Below are 21,598 nucleotides of genomic sequence, written 5' to 3'. Positions count from 1 at the left end.
GACTGGTGCTTTAAAGAGGACCAAAGTACTGAGGAAGCAGAGCAGTCCCTGGTCTCGGCTAGTCCTTGCTGAACCCACAAAGGAATTTCCTTCTATTATCTCCTTTTCATGTCTCATGGATGTGTAATTTCTCTCTCCCCAGTGGAGAAACACTTCCTAGGCTAAGGATAATGCTAAGAAAGGAACCATGTAGGATTCTGTACTTGGTGTACAGCTCTTCTGTAGGGTGGGAATCTCTCTCTCTCTCTCTCTCTCTCTCTCTCTCTGTGTGTGTGTGTGTGTCTGTCTCTGTCTCTGTCTCTGTCTGTCTCTCTCTCTCTCTCTCTGTGTGTCTGTCTCTGTCTCTGTCTCTCTCTCTCTCTGTGTGTGTGTCTGTCTCTGTCTCTGTCTCTCTCTCTCTGTGTGTGTGTCTGTCTCTGTCTCTCTCTGTGTGTGTGTGTCTGTCTCTATCTCTGTCTCTGTCTCTCTCTCTCTCTCTCTCTCTGTGTCTGTCTCTGTCTCTGTCTCTCTCTCTCTCTCTCTCTCTCTCTGTGTGTCTCTCTTTCTCCACTCTGCAGAAGACGTCCAAGCTTACCCAATGCTTCCTTGTTTTCATCTCTCCTGTTTTCTCCTTATTATCTTTCCATTTCCTGGTGAGTCATACACACACACACACACACACACACACACACACACACACACACACACATCTCCTGCACGTGCTGTACAACTTCCTTTTGTTTGTATCTACATGGCTGACTTCTGGATCATTTCCTCATGTTCACTATTACTTCATGGCTTAAGTTCACCCCTCGGATACTGCTTCACCTCTCAGAACTGTGATTTCTTCCCCCGTGGAAGGAGCTGTTGAGATGATGAGTAGGTGTAACGTCGCCTCAGGATGGGTCTGAGGGGACGATCCTCTATCCAAGAGCCCTTGCTGCCCAAACATGGGAAGCCCAATCCAGATCTGCAGAATTCATGTACAAGGCTGGGCACGGTCATGATGCAGGGCCACAGGAGGCAGGAGGCTCACTGGGGCTTGCCGGCTGCTAGCCTAGCTTCAGGGTCACAGAGAAACCCTTTCCAGGGAAATAAATTGGGATGGGAAGAGTGAAGTAGGACCTGTAGCATCTTCCTCTGGCTTTCTTGTCCACATGGGTATGTGCGTTCACACACATGTCCATGCATACTCTGCATACACATGCCAAATCCTCCCTCTCCCTCCTTCCCTCCCTCCCTTCCTCCCTCCTTCCCTCCCTCCCTCCCTTACTCCCCTCATCCCCAGCGACTTTATAAATTTATATTTTTTTCTATTAGGTCTGGAATATCTAATTAGGGCATTAACCAAGATCTGTGAGTCCAAGATAAGTGGTATTGCCCTTGAAAAATCTCTTGTTATATTCTGAGTTGCCGGAGTTTATTTTTTAAATATATCCCATCATGCCCTACTAGTATTTATAGACAGAACTTCTTAGCTAGTCTGGCTTTCATGACTTCACTTTATGTGCAGGGCTTGTACAAGTGGCTATTGTACACCGGCCAAGATGATTCACTTTTTATCACAAGATGGAAAACTTCTTTTAATGCAGCTCTGTCTTGAGGGATCTGTTTTCTGCTACTGGTTAAATACCAGGGACACAGAAGGTGTTGTGGATGAATTGAAGATTCTGTGATGAGTAGTCAAGTCTGTTTATAAGTCTGAAAGATAAGTGGCCCATTTCACAATAAACTTAGCTCACTCGTTCTTTCTCTTTCCCTCTTACCCATAACCTTTAATAAGGATATGGGGTGGGAAAGAAAGTGTGCAAGACAGAGCAGTGCTGAATTCTCCTCATTCTTTCTCCTACTGGCATGTGTCACCTTTTCAAACAGTTGTTGGTTTATACCTGTTTCTTAGCAGAGAGTTAGGGGGTAAGAAAGAGAGGGTATTTGGAATGTCATACACAGGGACATATTGCTGTCAAACATTATTGAAGCTGGGAAAAATGAAATTGAAACAAAGGACACCTGCTACTTTAACTCGTCTTTAAAAAAAAAACCGTAATGTTCTTTACTTGCTGAGTGGAAATACTGTGTTTTCAGAGGAGAGAAAGTGCTAATCCAGATGGGAGAAAACGTAATGATTCACTATTCGATGATACGAAGTAGGACTGTTTGAAATTGGCTATTTCAGTGTGTGAGAGGTGGGCACTTTGTATGAAAACGGTTTTGCTCATCAGGTGGTGAGCACTGATCTCAAATTGCCGAAGAGAGTAAAATCAGCTTGTCACTGACAATTTTTTTATTGACATCTTCAGCTTGTCTTCATGCCAGTAATTAAATTGCTAATTGTGTGTTACTGTCACTGTGGTCATGCTTTTATTACATAATTGCTTCAAGTTTAGCTCAAATCACCAACAATATTTATTTAACCTTTTTGTGCATTAGATAAATTTTAACATATAAAAGCTTTAGCATGACTTCATTGACTTTGTTTTGATTAGCAAAATCAAAGAAATTGTAACCTTTCTTTTGCTGTACATGGAGTTTTGGTCATGTTTTCAATGAGACTTCTGATAATTATTAATTCGAGCAATAGCAATCATTTGAAATAACAGGAAAAATACAAAGGAAACTTTTTTAATACAGATTCTGTTCTAGAAAAGTAAAATGATCTTTCCTGAGGTCATTGGGAATATGAAATTAATAATTTGATCATTAGTACATGTTTGTCTTTGATTAAGTTTTGGTAACTTAGTCACTCAGGCTCCCCCTTTCTCTTGGATCACAGGCACGATTTTGTCAGCGTTTCGATGTATTCCAGATTTTTTTCTTATTTGTTTATTTTACACAGACCATAAGAGACATTTTTCTCAGCAAAGATTGCCTCTTTATTTTATTTTGAAATATTTGTATATTTATTTCATTAAATGAGATAATGCTTTTTCTTATTAACATAATTTCCAGTACATTAAACATATTTCTCCACAGACAGAAGAGAGGAATCAAATTAAATGACAGCTAAATCACTTGCAGCAATTTCAACTGTTAAAAGAAATCAGTGTCTCTGTTTTCTTTGTGATCACGAGATGTGCTGTAAAGGGAAATGAAATCCTAAAGAAAGAGGAGAAAACATAAAGAAATAATGACTGACTTATTGCAGCAATACCACCGAGAGAAGGAAAATTCACTACAAATAAAAGGAAAATAATATAGTTGATTTGAAAGTTACCAAAATTCATTTCTTATTGATGAGTTCCCTGGAAGCTTAATGCTAAGTAAACTGATGAAAAAAATCAATGCAGTAACCCATGAATGATGAGAGTTGAAATAAATACTTTGCGTGTGGAGGGCCATTATTCTAAATGTCTAATTTTTTAATAATTCATGTCTTTCTGTTTATAAAAAAAGAGGAATTATTGCTTGGCAGACTCAAAATGCATGTAAAAAGCTTCTGCTAGAATCCCACACTTAGTAGTAAGTGCAGATGATAACCGTGACCTTCTGATTTTAGTGTCATGGCTGGCCTACACGTAGGTGTGTCAGGGCAAGGTGGGTGTGGTTGTGTGCCAGTGCATTTCATGCAGGATTTAGACAGAGCAAAATCTGTTTTCTAAAATGACGACTTTTAGATCGTAGAAAGAAGAAAACTCAGAGCATGTGCACATGTGTGAATGCATGTATATATGTGTATAGAGCATGTTTTTCAGTGTTCTGGAGGATGGTGATGCTTTCTTAGGGATATCAGATACTTACATGCAGTGTGTGTGTTTGAGGCAGCGTTTGTGTGTGGTAAGTTTCATACTGCTCTAATAGTGTGAAACAAGAGCACATATCTACCAGGTTCTTAATATTTACAGATGGGACGCGCCACTTCTTTTTCTCTTTGACATATCTTAAAATATATATAGCTGGTCAATCTAATCGATTACCTAGATGCTGCAGATTCCATAAAGAATTTATCCCATCTGCTTTTCCCAAATTGCTTCGGAGTGAATCAGCCATCTGCCTCAGTTGATCCCGTAGACATTCCTTCTCAAGCACCAACTTTCCTTTCTCCTCCCCAGTTTGCTGCAGTCTCAACTCTCCCCTTACTTTCTTTGCTTTGCTTTTCTCCTGGACACTTCCACATCAACATGGTTAAAAGGTCTTTCCCCATGGCTTTTGACTCACCCTTGTCTTCTCTTGTCCCTTTCTACTGCCCATCTCTTACCCTGGCCCACTGGAAATTATAATTCTAACTTCTAACATGATTTCTCCTTTTGAATTACAGACATGTAAGATGATCGCCCTCCTGAGAGCACCTGTCACTCCAGAATGGGATGAGTAAGTAAGAATTTTCATTTCCATGATGTGCACAAGCCTCTTTACTTCAAAGGTTCATGGCTTCCCATTTAGTACCAACATTGAGACCATCTCCATGGCTTTTGTCTCAGTATGGGACCTTATGAGGGTGTGTGGGAATGCAAGGCAAGAGACTGTGAGTCACCGAGGCCAGAGTTTGGGGAAAAATGGCAGTATTCAGGAACTCTTTCATGTGCCCACCTTGGAAATACATCCTCATATTTCATTGAGGTTGCAGGGAATAAGGCAAAAGTGCAGGCCACGTGTAAGAGATCTTGAATTATGCATTAAGCTGATAATACCCCAGCATGCAAGCTATGTCAGTAAATAACTTGGCTGGCAGGAGGAAGGTATTTACCTCCCCAGAGCAGGGGGTACCACACAGGGAGAGAGCTAGAGGAAGAGCCAGGGAAGGGTGAAGGGGTTCATAGCCTTCTGGCTTTCTCTGATGAAGAAGAGCTAAGAGTAAGTTAATATTGAAAGTATTGTCTAGTGGCTATTTGCTTTTAAAATAAGTTCACTGCTTTCTGCAGTGGGGTCCCTGTCTCTGCAAGTTTGAGCTTGTGGTAGAGTTATCCCTTCCTTGTACGAAGCCTTATGTAAAGGAATTCCATCTAGGAGGGAGATTCTTTTGATAGGACCCATCAAAGACTTCTTTAAAAAGTTAAGGGTTTTCATGATGAAATTTTGGAACGTTCTTATGAATGTTAATAGGGCACTCAAGTTTTCAATTCATTTTGAGTCTTTAAGTGATTAATATGTGGTAGAAAAGCGGAAGGTAGGCCAGTTGAAGAAGCAGAAGGATTAAAAGAAGGTTTAAAAATGACATCCCCAGAACAAGGTAGAGCTGGGGAGAACCTATTCTTTAATCTTTCCCTTGCTTTAGTAAAACACATGGGCAAATTTGGTATTTTGTCTTATACGTACTGAACAGTGAAGTGTGTGCCTAAATACACACCACACACACATACACACACACACACACACACACACACACACGCACGCACACGCACACCTTTAACAATACCATGAAAGTGCTGCACTGTGTTGGGTAATGCTAGTAACTATGCTTGGCCTATGCGTCCTCTCTCCCCCATTGGAAAGGGTGTCCATTTGCATTCCATCATTTCCCAAGTTTTAGACACAATTTGTTGCCTCTGGTTCTTCACCCTGAAGCATTTTAATCGGCAGCGAAGGAGTATGAGGTCGTTTCTATTTCTCATATGCACGTATATGTACCAACAGATTAAAGATGTATCTGTGAAAACACCCTTCTCCTCAGAGAGTCATATCAAGCAGTGTTTAAATTAAATAATTTGCATGGTGCGGGGAATAAGGCTTTTGTAGCAGTGTGTAGAGGTTATCTTCCCTTGGGAAATCCTGGCATTTAGTACAATCTGGTGCATGTCAAAGAGACACAGGCATGGATCCACTCAGGAAGATTGATTTTATTTTATATCTAAATTCCTTTATTTCTTTGTGATATCTTCCACTTTGTATTTGTGGCATGGGGAAAACTACTTGTGAAATGCTGAGGCCGTCAAGAACCAAGCACCAATAAGGAAAAGCCTTGAGTGGTCAGGCAGGAGGGAAGTTGTTGTCTTCTGGTGTAAAGCCAGGGACCCTGCCGCTCCTTCAGGGGGTATGGCTTGATCACAAGGATGTTCACGCTCAGGCCCCCGTTTGGTTTGTTCCCAGCCCCATTACCTGGTGAAGAAGGAGGAGCCATTACTGTATCGAGAGGGTAAGCCACAGGGAGCTAAGATAGTCGAGTTTTTCCCTTCTTGTTCTGGTCAGCTGGTATCTAGTTTTCGTTGAATACTAAGAAGAGGATTTCTACTGAGAATATTAAACCATGTCCCCAGGTAATACCTTCCTCCATAGTCTAATGTAGACTTATCCTCATCAATGGAAAAAACACAGTTGGACATAGTAAGGAATTGACAGAAGTTGGGATTGTGCGTAAGAGAGAAAAAAAGAAGAGTTCACCTAGTACAGAGAGGTTTTAAATTTAATGTTTTTGAAAATTAGTGTAAGACTTGAGTAAAGAAAATTCCTTTCCTTGGAGACTTAGATTGGTTTTGGCCTCTTGCTTTACTCCTTTATCCCTTACTTAAAAGAAGTACTAGGAAAGACTAATAGCAGACATAGCAACTCCGAGTTGCGTCCTGCCCTACTGGAATGCTGATGGCAGGCATGCTACCTTGGTGAATTTCAGCTGACATAAGGAGATGCTATGGAACCAGTGGCATAAGGGACATGTCAATCTGGTGTCACATGTTGCCAGGGTTGGTGACACCTTTGCCAAACAGGTAGCTAAATTTTTCCCCTGTGCAAATGTGTGCTTTGGATAAGCATGGCTCTCATACTACAAGAAGACCCATCTCGAAGTTCTCAATTTTAGGATGACCTTATCTTCAGCTATGGCTGCATTCTGCAATTCTAGCGCCTCAGATGATGAGTTGTGGATTTGGAGAGAGTGCACCATTCAGCCTGCAGCAAACTGACCCACAGAGTAGCTGGCAGAGCAGTGATCGTTTCTTTTCTCACTTAGTAGCTTAACTGGAGTTTTACTCAGAGAAGGGGAAGAGAGGGGAATAAAAAGAGACTGATAAGTTGGGAAATACAAGATAAGGGCTAAAAAAATAAGTGCATATAGTTATAATATGAAACACCATATATCCATTAGAAATTATAGCTTTAGGTAGATATGGATAAATGTCAACAAAATATGGGGTAAAAAATAAATAAAAAGTTGTAGATGACGGTATTGTTAACTTATGGTTATATAAATTATGTGCACAGATTAATTAAAATAGAATGACTGTAAAGACATACCTACCTTCAAAAACATTGTGAGGGACAGCTGCTTAATGTATGGTGAAGCATCTGTTCATATCTGCACTTATTGATAGCTGGTACATTGTTTTTTATTATAAGCTTATATTATATTTTCATTTAAAAAATTTAAAGTGAGCCTACCAAAAGTTACTAAAAATGTCCAGAAGAAGTTTTACATGAAAAGTATATTATGGACAGAAAACTTAAAGATGATAGGTTTCCTAATTTATTCATATTTCATTTGCTAAATATTCCATAATGAGTATTCTATTTTTGAAATCAGGTGACTAGAAGAAGTTCCAAGTGTTGTGTGCCACGGTTCATTTTAGGTAGCTCCTGAGATAGTCTGGCAATTAGCTAGGCTTGAGGAACAGGGGCTAAGTAAGAACTCAACTCGAAAGACTCAAAGGCAACATGGGTGTTAGGGTTTGAATGTGCCTGAACAAGTGTGGTTAATTGATGGCGGTGATTTTTAGAAAGGACAGGTTTTATTTTGTTTTGTTTTGTTTTGTTTTTTGTTTTCATGTTGTGAGCCCTAAGTCAGCGTTCCTCTTTGGCTTCCAGAGTCTCAGTCCACCCTGGTGATGCGTTCTCTTTGGGACATGTTCTCTATCTGTGGAATCTCCTGTGTTTTGTGTTTCTATTTACACTGTATATGAAGGGTGTTCTAAATCCAAACTCGGTGGCAGCTAAATTTGTACTGGATTGCTTACAGTTAGCCAGTGGGATAGCATCAGAACACCCATGGCTAATCCCTGCCTCTTCTTTCGTTTCTCTTGTATTTTCTTTCTGTGAGGGACATGTCGCAAGATGTTCAGGTCATTGAAATATTTGAAAACAGATGATTATTTTTCATGTATTAAGCCTTCATTTCCTGTATCTTTAGAAAGGAAGGTCAGGTGCCTGTGTGTGCATATCTCTCTCTCTCTCTCTCTCTCTCTCTCTCTCTCTGTGTGTGTGTGTGTGTGTGTGTGTTTTGAAGAATCTTGAATTAATCTTCATAACTGAACAATCATTTTTGCTAGCTTCTGGTCTTCACAGATTCAGGTATGCATACCACATGTTTGGCCATGGACTAACACTCTCACTTTTGCATGTCAGAGCTCTCGGTGCTTGCTCAGCAGTTTCCTCTAGGAAGAGCCTTTGGACCTGATCCATTTGCCTCCTTTGCTCACCAATTCTTTGCTCTCCCACACTGCCTTCTGCTTTTTATAAGCTTCCTGTTTTGAGGTTAGATTATGGGTGAACTGTTACATCCCTTGACGGTTACTAAGGAATTACTCAGTAGAGAAAAAGATAAAATATGCATTTGTGGCTTGTTTATGTCTTGAGGGTCTTTGCTACTTTCCATATGTTGAAAGCTCAGTGAAGCTAGAATGCCTAACCTCTTCACCATTACGTGTACCTCTGATTCAGTTTCTCGTGCTTCAAAAGCAGATAAAGGAATGAGAAGTGTTATAAAGGATGGAAAAAAACCCTCTTTAATAATTAGGATTCATCTACAACTAGAACATTTTATTAATTACACATCATACTCACATGGAGATTCACAAAACCAACCGTGCACGTCTGTATTTAGAGATTTGTAGACAGAAGACAACGTAAACACAGAAACGTTAAAAGGCTGCTCAAGTGGAACCTGCAGAAAAGATAACAAGAAGGATTCTGTTCTCTGTGTGATCTGTGAACAATGCTAAGTAAATATTCATCATTAATATATAATAACCATTGCTTTTGGCAGTTCACTTTTCATTTAATTTGATAATGTGTCCAGTAAATGAAGTGGTACAGGCTTCAGTGTTTTACCAACACAATTGCATATTTTCAATCATTGTTAAACGAAGGCAGCTCAAGGCAAAGCTTTAACCCCCACTAGTTTTGTGTGTGATAAAAAGAGAAGGCGCTATCAATCTTTATTGTCTGTCTCGCTTACTGTAATTGCATTCAATAGTCCACTGATTCTGTTGTCTGTGCTAATGTCAGGAACAGAGGAGGCCAGATGCTCAGACTTGATCATATGCATCCAGTGGCCACTTTGATACGTTGGCAGCAAGTCACTGGGTTTGATGATAAATTGTTAACACTATAGATTATGAACAGCTGAACACGGCAAGTGTACTCGGAGGAAACTTCGTACCTTGTTTTAAATCTGGCATTATGATGCTAGCTAAAGGGCATGTCATGTATTATTCAGATGCATCTTGCACTGGAAATGTGCCAGTGACTCATTGTGTCCCATGAATGGTAAAACAAAACAAAACAACAACAACAGCAACAACAGCAACAACAGCAATGACAGCAACAACAACAACATCAACAACAGCAACGACAGCAACAACAACAACATCAACAACAACAGCAACGACAGCAACAACAACAACAACAACAACAACAGCAACGACAGCAACAACAGCAACAACAACAGCAACGACAGCAACAACAACAACAACAACAGCAACGACAGCAACAACAACAACAACAACAGCAACGACAGCAACGACAACAACATCAACAACAACAGCAACGACAGCAACCCACAGTGACTTGAACATGACATTAATGGTCCCATGATTATGAAAAGCATTTTGAATGCTTTTTTAATACCTTTAAATAGTTTTGGTTATCGAATGCGATGAGAAGAAAGGATCTGAGTTGTATTCACAGTCAACCCACGTTAAATCCCATTTCCTTGGTCACTTCTGTTGTATTAGCCCAGAAGGAGAATATTTTTCTAGAAACAACAACAACAAAAGTTTCGTGAGTTAAAGCCTTCAGCTTTTGCGTGTAAGGAGAGATGGATTAGAGCTGGGCTGCAAGCAGCATGCTGCATTTTTTTGCAAAGTTTTTTTTTTCTATTCTTTTGGTTTCTCCCAAGAGGTGTAGGCTATTTGCAAAGAGCTCAGCGTGTCATCTACTTTCAACTCTAAGTGACAGTTGTGAAAGTCCAGTGTTGTAATTTTTCAGTTATTGGACATCTTGAAGCCGTTTAAGACCCTGAGATATCCATGGCCCGGACAACAGCGCATGCTAAAGATGGCTATATTTTCGATACTGCGTGCCTTCTTCATACAACCAAAGAACAGCCTTTCTTGTTGAGGAATTACCTCTGAAACCTTTAATCATTACATACTTAGATTTTCCCTTTAGTTCATATAGAGTCTATCTGACTCATAATATATCATACAGATAATACATACTCTATATAAAGTTGATATGACTCAAATATCACGATACATATCAACAGATATATCTTACATAATACAATTTTATATATATCTGGATTTTTCTTTGCTCACCCCACACTGACCATTGGAATTTGAGAATGTTCATCCATCTGTCTGTAATTCCCAAATTTTGTTTTACCGCCTTAGCTACATTCTCAGCCCCACAGCACTCACGTAGCACTGCAATAACCTTCTTGCCTCAGATCCACCCCAGGCTTTGATGACGAATTGTGTATGCTACATCACCTAACAGAATATTTGAGAAAGCACACACCTTCCCCCATCCCTCCAATGGTTTCCTATCACACATTGGCAATGGCTAAAATTTTCACCATTATTTTTCAATCCTGGATTTTCCAAAATCATCTTTTATGTATCCCGACTTTGACGTTAACCATCCTCCATTGCCTTTGCACAGTATTATAACTACTGACATCATAACTATAGGACAACCTGCTTCTTATCCTTAAGGCTCAATTTCAATAGCACCTCACATAGATGTTTCCTGGACATGTCCCCATAGCTTTCATTTCCTTTGTATTTTGTGTTCCTCATGGTGTATCATTGTCTAAAAACTTGTTGAGGTATTCCATGTGAAATGTGCAAAATTCAGGAGAAGAGACCCATTCTAATTTTTTTCACTTGTGTTTATTGAGTTCTGCTCATTGTCTGCATTGACTGTAGACTGAAGTCACGCGCCTGACATTTGAGGGCTGCCACTGCCTTGACTCACTTGTCATCTCACACCTGTTACTTTGCATATCTCAGTTTCCCCACGTGGAACCAGATTCACCATAGCGCCTGCTCATTCTGCTGCGAAGAAAACATGTAAACATTTACGTTTGATTAGGAAGATTCTCAATACACTTTGGGGGATTTCTAAAACAGCTACAACTGTCCCATGTTGTCACATATTCAATGAAAACATACCTGGTGAAATTCCCGTGTCCTGTTTATCATCTTGAATTTTATCCAGTATAGATTTATGAAAAGACCTTATAACATTTTCTTTTGCCCTCAGAAGAATAATTATGGTATTTATAATATTCAACCAAATGTTCTCGTAACAATCATGTTGTCATTTAAATGTCTAAAGTTGATATATTAAATCCTGAGACATTAGTTATTAACTTTGCCACATTATCCTAGGCAACATAACTTGTGAACTCTTGTTGGCCTTCGACCTTTGAAATAATTTTTGTAATAATCTTTAACTATGAGGAAAATGAACAAAAAGTTATCTGTAATCCCTAATATGTTTGCTTGAGCTTCCAGGCTGTTTTGCATATGTGGGTGTGTATTTTTATTGGCACTGTGTTCCTGTGCCTTGGTGAGAGGAAGGCTTGGGGACAGTGAGAGCTCCGAGAAGCAGTCCTAGGAAATTATCAACATTGCTTTTGCAGTTGATATGCTACTTTGAAATAGATTTTTTTGTTAAAATCTTTTGAGTATATTTTGAAACACAACTGATTTTTAAATCAGAGTCCTAAGTTCTTGGTAACCATAAAGCTTTTGTACCATTGTGAGAATTTTCTGCACGCATGCAGTGATCCTGCCTGGTAAAGATCATGTGACACGTTCTCTTTCCACTGATGACATTTATGTCCTTCTCATCTTACTTCATTGTAGAGGACGGTCCTGTAAAATAAAACGTAGTAATAGTAGAAGTCATGGCCTTGTTTCCGATATTGCAAGGGAAATGATCAGCAAGACTATTAAATATAATTCAAGTTCCGAGTTTTATTTGATGAGTTTCAGGTTGAGGCAGTTGCCTTCTCTTTCTAGGTTGGTTTGTTTATTATTTAATGGCTCAGTGCTTTATTTTGTCTTTTCTTTTACCCCTAGAATCTATTGCCTTTTGTTTCATTCTGCTCACTTAATGCATTTTGCTAATTAGTTTTCAAATATAAAAAAGCATTAGTATTTTCATTATAATTATCATAAACACTTGAACACAATGTATTCTTTTTGAATATTGTTTGTGTTCAGCTTGCTAGCTCTTGTTAGAGAGTTTGTGTCTATATTTGTAAATACTGGTTTTGCTTTATTTCTTCCTAGTATTTGAGGGTTCCTTCTTAGGTACATATATATTTATATTTGCCACATCTTTATAGTAAATTCACTCTTTTGCTATTATTCCATTTGCCTTGTTGGGTCAATTTTTTTTTACTACATTTATTTTAAATATTGCTAGCACAAATTAATTCTACAGATGTCTTAGTTTCTTTTCTATTGTTGTGATAAGACATCATGACCAAGGCAACTTATAGAATAAGGTTTATTTGGGTCTTATAATTTCAAAGGGTTTGAGTTCCTGACTGTCATGGGGGTCAACATAGCAACAAGCAGGCAGGCATAGCTTGGAGCAGTAACTTAGAGCTCACCTCTGATTCACAAGCACAAAGCAGAGGGAGAGAGAGCTAAATGAGAATGACATGGGCTTTTGAAAGATCAAATCTTGCCACCAGTGACACACCTTCTCCAGCAAGGTCACACCTCCAGATCCTTTCCAAACAATTCCACCACTTGGGGATCAAGTATTCAAATATATGAGCTTATGGAATCATTCTCAATCAGATCTATATCAAAACAGTGAGTTTTATTTTCATGTGTCCATATACATACATAGTATACTTTGGTTATAATGATCTTTTGTATTAGCTTTTAATATTTTTTAGCATTTTGGAACTGAAAAAAATCTAATACAATTACGCTAATATTAATACACAACCTTATTTTATATTTTTGTGTTGATTTCTAAACTGATATATCACAACTTGATTTACCAGAGAATAAATTCAAGTAAATTATACTAGCTACCAAAAATGATAAAATTATAAATTTTATTTAATTTTGAAGGGCTTCTAACTTTTTGGTTATGTAAGTAGACCATATTTAATTTCTATCAGGCATTTCAATCTCGTGGATATTTTCAAAATGTAGTCTTTCTCATTACTTTTCATTACTTATTCTTCTGCAGGTGTATGAGTCTATGTGAGTAGGTGCATTTAGAGGTCAGAGGTCAACTTACATGAGTTGAACCTACTATGCAGGTTCTAAGTGATCAAGTTTGTGATTTCAGGCATAGCAGAAGGCCTCTTTACCCACTGAGGAGGACTGCTAGTCCAAGGTCAATCCTTTTAAATGTTCCTGTTAATGTTCAGTTGTGTTGCATAGTTTTACTTATGAATTTTGATCTCTTTGGCTTAGAATACCTCTGAGGATATTGTGCTGCCTGGACTAAACACACATATCTACAAAGAACTTTTGTTATTATTATTATTATTATTATTATTATTATTATTATTATTATTAAGTTGCTATCTCAAGGATATCCTGTTTTATGAGCAGTTTTACTAACTTCATGATTTATGAATTTCTAACAATGGGCCAAATTCAAGCAACATTCTCAAGCATTCCATATCACCCTGAAATTTTTCACTACTGCCATATGATTTTAGAGAGAAGTTTTCTTATTAACATCTAATGTTAATTACTAGACATTTTAGTGTAATAGTGATGAATCCTGCGAAGGCTGTGTACTTCCTGTTGATAAAAGGGCAGTGATTTTCTGTGTTCTTGACTTTGTTCTGAAGCTGTGTGCTTTCCCTTCTATTTCTATATAATCTCAAAGCCAAGGTTCTGGACTTTGGGGAGAGAACTCCAAGGGCAGTAGGACACAATTCTTCCCAAGACTGGGCATAGGCTCTGGTTCCAAAGGCCTTCAGTGTGGCTCAGGAATTATACTCCTCTGGTTGTATTCTTGTACAGAGCTTGCTTTTAGCAGAGGGAACTGGCAAGTCCTATTGTCTGCGGCACTGATGAAACTAGAAGAACCCTTGCCCCTTTCCTTGTACATTTCCTCTTCTTTTCAATGCTTGAGCTTCACATGCTCAGCTATGAGGAGTAAATGCAAGGGTGGGATGTAGCAGAGAGGCAGAACATTTACTGAGCATGCCTAAGGTCCTTTATTCAATCCATAGCACTATAAAAATAACAACAGAAATTAAAATCAATATAGAAAAAAAGCGATAAGAAGAATAGTTACTATTCAAATCTCAATGTTTGAAGTTTTTGACACATAAAAGTAATACTGGTAGTTCATAATCAACATTTTAGTGCTTCACTATTTCTGAATATTAATGCTTAGTGCATTAATAATGCTTATGTGATATTGAGAAGAAACTGTAGATCCCCATTTTTAACTAATGCTGATGACAGAATTTTATACCCACAGTATTTTTGGAGTTTTGAATTCAACACAATTCCTTTCTCAATATTTTTTTAGTGCTTGCACTTTTACGATTCTGCCCAGTAATTCATAATTGCTTTATTACATTATTTACCTAAATGTACCATGTCCTGCATTTATATTAAAAATATATTTTAAAAGTATAGAAATAAATGGCGTCATCAGGAATACTCAATAACACTGGGCACTCTATCAGAACTTGAGCTTTTTCTCCCTTGGGAGACTTTTGCTAATTTGCTATGCATTTCTTTCCGTTTCATTCATAATCCTAAAAACGTACGTTTTTTTGTTTGTTTTTGTTTCATTTGAAAAGTGGTTTAAAGGCTCACTGGTTTATTTTGAACTTTAAATTCTATGGCACTGCTTTCCACTGTTCCTCAAATATAGAATCTGATGACGACGACGACACATGGCTCTGGGACCTAGCAATGTCATCTCATTTTTTTGAGACCACACGAGTCAGGAACCATCGACCATCTCTAATACCTATATTTTCTTGCTTTCTGAGAATGTTCATGCTTTCGAATGTAAGATATTTGTGCCAAACCACACAGGAGAATTTACACTCAAAGCCCAGAGTGTCACTGGTTTTCATACACCTACAGATCCATCCGTTTCAATAACTTAGTTACACTCTGCCTGGACGTCTGTCTACGTTTATGTGAACTCCTGCTTGTGCAAGCACAGACACATGCACGTGTACAGGCACACACATGCAGTGCACACGGGTGCACAGGAACACTATGAATGTCTCTTTCAGGAATGGTGGAGGGAAGGTCATCATCCTACAGGCCTTGACCCATTTCTCGTCATTGTCATCCATCCCATTTGCTTGAGGAAGAGGTTCATTTTCAGGTTCTACCTGGTCTTTCATTCATTCAATAAAATCTGTTTTGGGTTATGCTATTTTTAGCAAATGTTTACTTTTAACCCACATTTTGTGTTCTCTAGAGGAAGTACAAGTGAATAGATTCTTCTCTCGAACTTGATAAATATCTCTAAGAGACAATGAATGCCTGCTTACTATTCTGTCCAGCATTACCAATCGATGTTCGTAGTTGTTTGGAGTTTCAGTTGGAATTGCTGGCAATAAGAAGGATTGTTCGGGACAAGTGTGACACTGTACAGCTACTGTACAGCAGTGACTGCTGTAGAGAGGTTTTTGTGACAGGAAAAAAAATCATCTACTTACAATGTTGGGAATGAAAATTATTACAGCACTGAATTTCCTTATATACCAGTCAGATAAACTGACTCAGTTACTAAGAACATGTTGCCAGATGACATTACTGTTGCCTTTATTACAGCAATAAGTACTTGGACCTCAGAACCTGGGGCACCACATTCACCTTTCAAACAAAGGCCTCCGAGTGCTTCTCACATTAAGAGAGCATCCTCGGTAATCAGGTAGAGCTCCCCACTTACCTGCTCTTGTAGTTTTATAAGAATTTAGAGTACAGATATGCTTTTGAAATGAAAGGTTTCCCTGTTTAAAGTCTTTCTCATAGAGAAACTCCAAAAACAAACTTATTATTGAATGTTTAAATTTGACTGCTTTCTGGGCCCCTATGAATCCATCTTGAAATCTCGTTCCTGTGGTAGTAATTCTTGTCCAAGGTTGCAGTCAATGACCAGAACTTGTCTCTTTATCTAACACAGACTTGTGCTTTGGCCTCATCTCTTCATCTCTCACCTCCAGCCCTGGGAACCGGACCCAGGCCCTTGCTCCTTCTAGGCAATCAATCACTCTACCATTGTGCTAAATATGGGACCCAGACGACACTTCAGCGTGTTTGTGCATTGGTACTTTTCATCTGTCCCTTCCATCACTGTTGAACGGTGTTGACAAAAATATCTTTAGATCCTTGTTTAAAAATAGAACGTGTTTTCCAGCCACCAGCAATGATAGCAGCAATGATGCTTTTCAGATGACTCAGTGTCTATGGGAATAATCGGGTTGCTGTTTTACTATTGCTTGTCTACAGGTTTTCAGACATCTGTTTACTTTATTTTCAATTCTGGAGCCACATTCCTTCTAAGAGGGGGAGAGGGAGAGGGAGAGGAAGAGGGGGAGGGGGAAGGGGAGGGGGAAAGAGAGAGAGAGAGAGAGAGAGAGAGAGAGAGAGAGGCACTGCCATGCCTGTGGCAATAATGAAAGTGGTGAGCTCTTAAGCTGTGTACTGATAAGAAAATGATAGGTGTAATGACAGGAATGTGGGACAGACTTTTGGATGTTGCAGAAGTTATGGAAATATGTCTGGCTGTAAGCCCCTGTGTACCCAGTGGTGCCAGCTGTGGCTGCTGGAACAGAGGTTTCTGTAGTGTTTGGAATGTTGCTCCAATAAGCCCAGCATTTTTCCCAGAGTCCTGGACAAGTGCTCTACGAGTTCACATATGCATCCCTCTCTATATTTTTGGTTGAAAATAATCCTATCATAAAACACTTGTCTATTCTACTAAATCAATTTGACTGTGTTTATAGCCATGGGAATTATTTAATGTTGTTTGATATTTTCTTGTTTTGTTTATACTGAAAAATCATTAACTAAGAAGCAGAGAGAACAAAAAATGGTTTGTTAAATTCATATTACCTACTGTTCTTTCTTTTCTCCTGTATTTTCTTCAAATTAATCAATTAAAATGCACAGATGTTCAATTAAAACTATAAAAATTTTCTATGGCTACAGCTGTTTTGAAGCTGCATTGTTGAAAATTTAACGTATCTCATAATGATTCCCTCTCAGAAGAAATTAAATTAATGACTCTTTGCTAGATTATTTTCCATTTGATAAATTAAACAAAATTAGGGAAAAAACCCAAGACTGACTCTGCTCGCTACATTTATTAATTAGCATGATAGACTAGCAGATACTAACATGGAGAGGCAACAAAACAGAAAGCGTTCCTTATTTTTCAAGTGTTCTACCCGCAGGACTGTGGTTTATCTTATCGGCAAATGGTTACATGCTATACATTATTAAAATTTCACCTGTAAATAGCAGACAAGTGACAAATCCTGTCATCGCACATTATAGAGATGGCAGCGATGAGATTAGGCAAGGCTGGGAGGACATTTTTCTTCATGTTTTTGTCCACCCCGAGCATGATAGTCAGTGACCCTCAAACAATAAACAGGGAGGCTGGATAGGTTTTTTTCTCCATCATGTTAATGGCTTTTCAGCAGTATTTAGTTTTCCGGGTTTCATTTTCTCATTCACATTTTGTTGTTTAGTTTTGGAATGTTTTCCTTTTTATTTCTCATTATGCCAAAACTATAGATACTCACTAGACATTCTCTTCCTCTTGTTCTCAGGGTCAGGGGGTGGGTGATAATCCTAAAATGGGCAGGTCTCCCGAGACCTAGGCAGACATGTGTAGCTTGGAGTCTGCAATCCTCGGGAATACTAAACGTTTGGGTTCACTTGCTAAGCTGCACTTTTGAATGGGAATTCTTTCTGCTGGGGAAACTTCCTTCACCTTGAGTCTTTGGACGGATTGGATGGGGCTTACACTTGGGAAATGTGCTTTGAAGTCTGAAGTCGGTAAATGTTAATCACAGCTGAAAAATACTTTCATAGTAATGATTACATTGATGCATAACCAAAGAGTTGGGAAGCACAGCCCACCTAAGCTGACATGTAAACGTGGCGAGAACATTCATTAGAAAACAGGAATAAAGGTAAAAGCAAGTGTTTGCAGTTTTCTTGTGAAAGAGCCCCAGGTTGTCACTGTTGGGCTTTAATGTGTATCCGTGGAGTCTTTCTTTTACATCTTTCCTGTTCGCACAATAAACTGTTTATTCTATTCCACAATTCATTATTATTCATCTATGCGTACACATTTCATTTCATTAGTATTATTTCTTTTGCAAGTCATATTTTAATAGCTTCGATATTTGAATCCTTGGGATTTATTTATTTATTTGTATTTTTTTCTTAAGGACATCGAATCTGTGCACAGTTGTCTTTTGAATATATTTCTGCAGGTAAATTCGCTACTTCAAATATGCCTATCACCAAACCTCTCACACAGGATATTAAACTACCTTCTAGAAACATACTGTTCTGGTTCCCAGAGGCAGCGTCACAGAGGCCTCTCCTCTTCCTGCTTTGTGGCATTCAGTTTAAATGTAAAAAAAGAAAAAATGAAAATGGCATCTTATTCTTTTAACTTGAATTTCTTTGATTTCCAAGGTGTTTTGAGTTTCTCGAAACTGCTGACGTTTGGGTTCCATTTGAACCTTTCATTTTGCCCAGTGTTCGGCCTGATGGTTGTTGGCTTACTGTAGTTCTATACTGGAAACTCTCCTGGCTTGTGGACGTCTGCGTGCATAGGTACGAATATAGTTGTAGAGTTGGCCCTCTCATAGACGTCGCCCTAGTGTTTCTACTGATTTTTAATTTTCTTCATTTTTTTAAAAATAGTGACATTTTATTTTTAGTTTTGAGTAAGCCACTCTACGTATCTTCCCCATCTACTCTGCAGCTGAGGTAACGTGTTGGAGATTTTTCTGTCCCCGAGTAACATTCGTGGGATGAGCTTTGTTTTGCTTTCCAGTGGGTACTGAGCTTGCTGTAGTTTTCCATTTTTTAAATTCAGTCTGGGACCTCAGCATATGGGATGTTGATGGCCACAGTTCTTTTTGATCCGTTACCCCTATGGGGACATCCTCACAGACAAACCCAGAGGTATGCTGCATTCATTTCAGAACTGTATCTGTATCCATTCTTAATCCAGGCCAGCCTGGTCTAGAGAGCGATTTCCTAGACAGCTACTCAGAGACACTATGACCCCACCCATCACCAAATGGAATTTTATATCAACTTTATATCTGAGAGCCATGCCATTAAAAAGACTAAAAATACTAGAAAGGAACAATAATGTATTTTGTAGACCCAAGAAAAGATCATGATGGTTCTACTACTAAAAAAAAAAAAAGCAGATTTAGATGTTACAGTTGTCTCATGTGTCCATTTGTGTGAATGTGTACATTTCTGTGAATTTACATGGTATGCAAGAGAACATGACTAAAGGGTAGTCTTAGATGGGATAATTTATAGGCTTGGAAGTTGACTACGTCTGCATCTGATCAATCAATGGTCACATCAAATACAGCAGCATTAGACTGAAGTTGTTAAGTGCAGGTGTGTGTGTGTGTGTGTGTGTGTGTGTGTGTGTGTGTGTGTGTGTGTGTGTGTTTAAATGTCTTGTAAGAGGTTTTATGGTTCTAATTCTCTAATGGCCAAATCCTTTTATGGGTAACCATCTAGAATCTGGAAACTTATACCACTCCCTACTTTGGCACAGTCTACAGTCCTAATAATTGTTACTATATAATTTGTGACTTCGTAGAGAATACCTTCTATTATTTATCAGATGATGCGATCTTAGATAAGATTTGTCTAAGAAAGCACATTGAATGTGGTACATCTTCCTTTATGTTTATTTTACCCTGCCTTAAAACTGTGTCTTATAATCAACTTTCTTAACTCGATGTGTGACAAGAAACTGCGAAATGAAGTTTCAAGTGGGTCAAAAAAGTTATGATTCTGCAATTGTGAATAGTAAATATATTCATAATCTGTCAAAATATATCACAAATTCACCAATTTATTTTAGACTTGTCTTCTTTTTAAAGATTACTGCTCAGAAATATCCTAAAGTTGATTTTGAAGAATATTTTTAAATTTTAATACAATTGCATGTCCCCCTTCCTTTCCTCCCTCCAAACTCTCTCATGTTCTCCCTCTAAACTCACGTCTTTTTTGATGTTTTGTTACATAATTTTACTAACAATATAAATAAATACAAAGTGCCCAATCCATATAATGTCACCTGTATGCATACAACTTCTTGGCTAACATTTGGTATTATATAACCAACCGAAGCAGGGTGCTTCCCTGGGAAAGACTATTTCGTCTGCCCTCAGTTTCCCTTAAGTGCCTGTAGATCTTTGTCTGGAGATAGGGCCTTGAACACCTTAGCGTGTCTTTTGATGTCATCCTTCTTCAGGTCTTGTTTAGGCAGCCATGTTGATGAGACTTCTTGAATGTAGCTTCTCTGACAGTCTCACAGCACACTTTTTTTTTCTTATTTGAGCCATTTACGTGTAAATTTTATTGTTTCATTTTTTAATTGGTGAACTGTATCCCATAGTATGCATTATCATTCATCAGTTGAAGGACATTTAGGTTGTTTCCATGTGGTAGTTATGATGATTAAAGCATCAGTAGCCATAGGTGAGCCAATATCTGGGCAATAGGATGTTGAGTTCTTCAGGTATGTGAAGGAAGTCGTCTACCTCTGTTACATGACTGATTTATTTGTCACACTGGAGGATTTTCTGTATCAGTTTGTAGACCCACCAACAGTGAATGAAGATTGCCTGTTCCCCACCATTCTTTCCACCGTTTTCTGTCAGTTACTTTGTTGATCTTTTCTACTCTAACTGGGGTAAAAAGAAATCTCAAAGTTGTTTTGATTTGAATTTTCCTAATTGCTAGCTAGGGAAGATTAGCATTCATATTTTGAGATATTCCTTCACTATTTTTATTCTTTCTTTTGAGAATTCTCTATCAGATCCCAGCCTCATTTTTCTAATGGGTCTTCTTGTTTACTTGTTTTTGTTTTGACTTCTTGTCCTTGGAGTTGTGTGCGTGCGTGTGTGTGTGTGTTATTCTGGATATTAATCCTCTGTCCGAGGTATAACTGGGATTCTTCTTTCCCAGTCTGTGGGCTTCCTCCACTTCACTTGATTGATTGTTTACTTAACTTTGTGGAAGCTTCTTAGGTTTATGAGGTCCTACTTGTCCATTGCTGAGCTCAATTCCTGAAAAAGTGCAGGTCCTATTCAGAAAGCCTGTCTCTCCATCTGTATCTCGAAGGGTCCTGCCTATGTTTCTTCTGGCAGTTTCAGGGCTTCTGTTTTATGATTATTGTTGATTTATTTGGAATTAGCTGTTGTACAAAGTAATAC

The 21,598-nt window shown here is 38.5% G+C and overlaps 1 long non-coding RNA gene across 1 annotated transcript in view; it reads left to right on the top strand.

Moving 5' to 3' along the window:
- Window positions 1–21,598, top strand: part of LOC100909672 (uncharacterized) — a 361,625-nt gene that overhangs the window by 41,687 nt on the left and 298,340 nt on the right. Inside the window, exon 3 of the long non-coding RNA XR_005493507.2 lies at window positions 4,235–4,287. This is a non-coding gene — a long non-coding RNA (uncharacterized LOC100909672). The remainder of the gene's footprint in view (window positions 1–4,234; window positions 4,288–21,598) is intronic.

This window comes from Rattus norvegicus, chromosome 14, assembly GCF_036323735.1.
Source record: "Rattus norvegicus strain BN/NHsdMcwi chromosome 14, GRCr8, whole genome shotgun sequence".
NCBI classification, from domain to species: Eukaryota; Metazoa; Chordata; class Mammalia; order Rodentia; family Muridae; genus Rattus; species Rattus norvegicus.
This window is presented reverse-complemented; position numbering and strand designations above follow the sequence as displayed.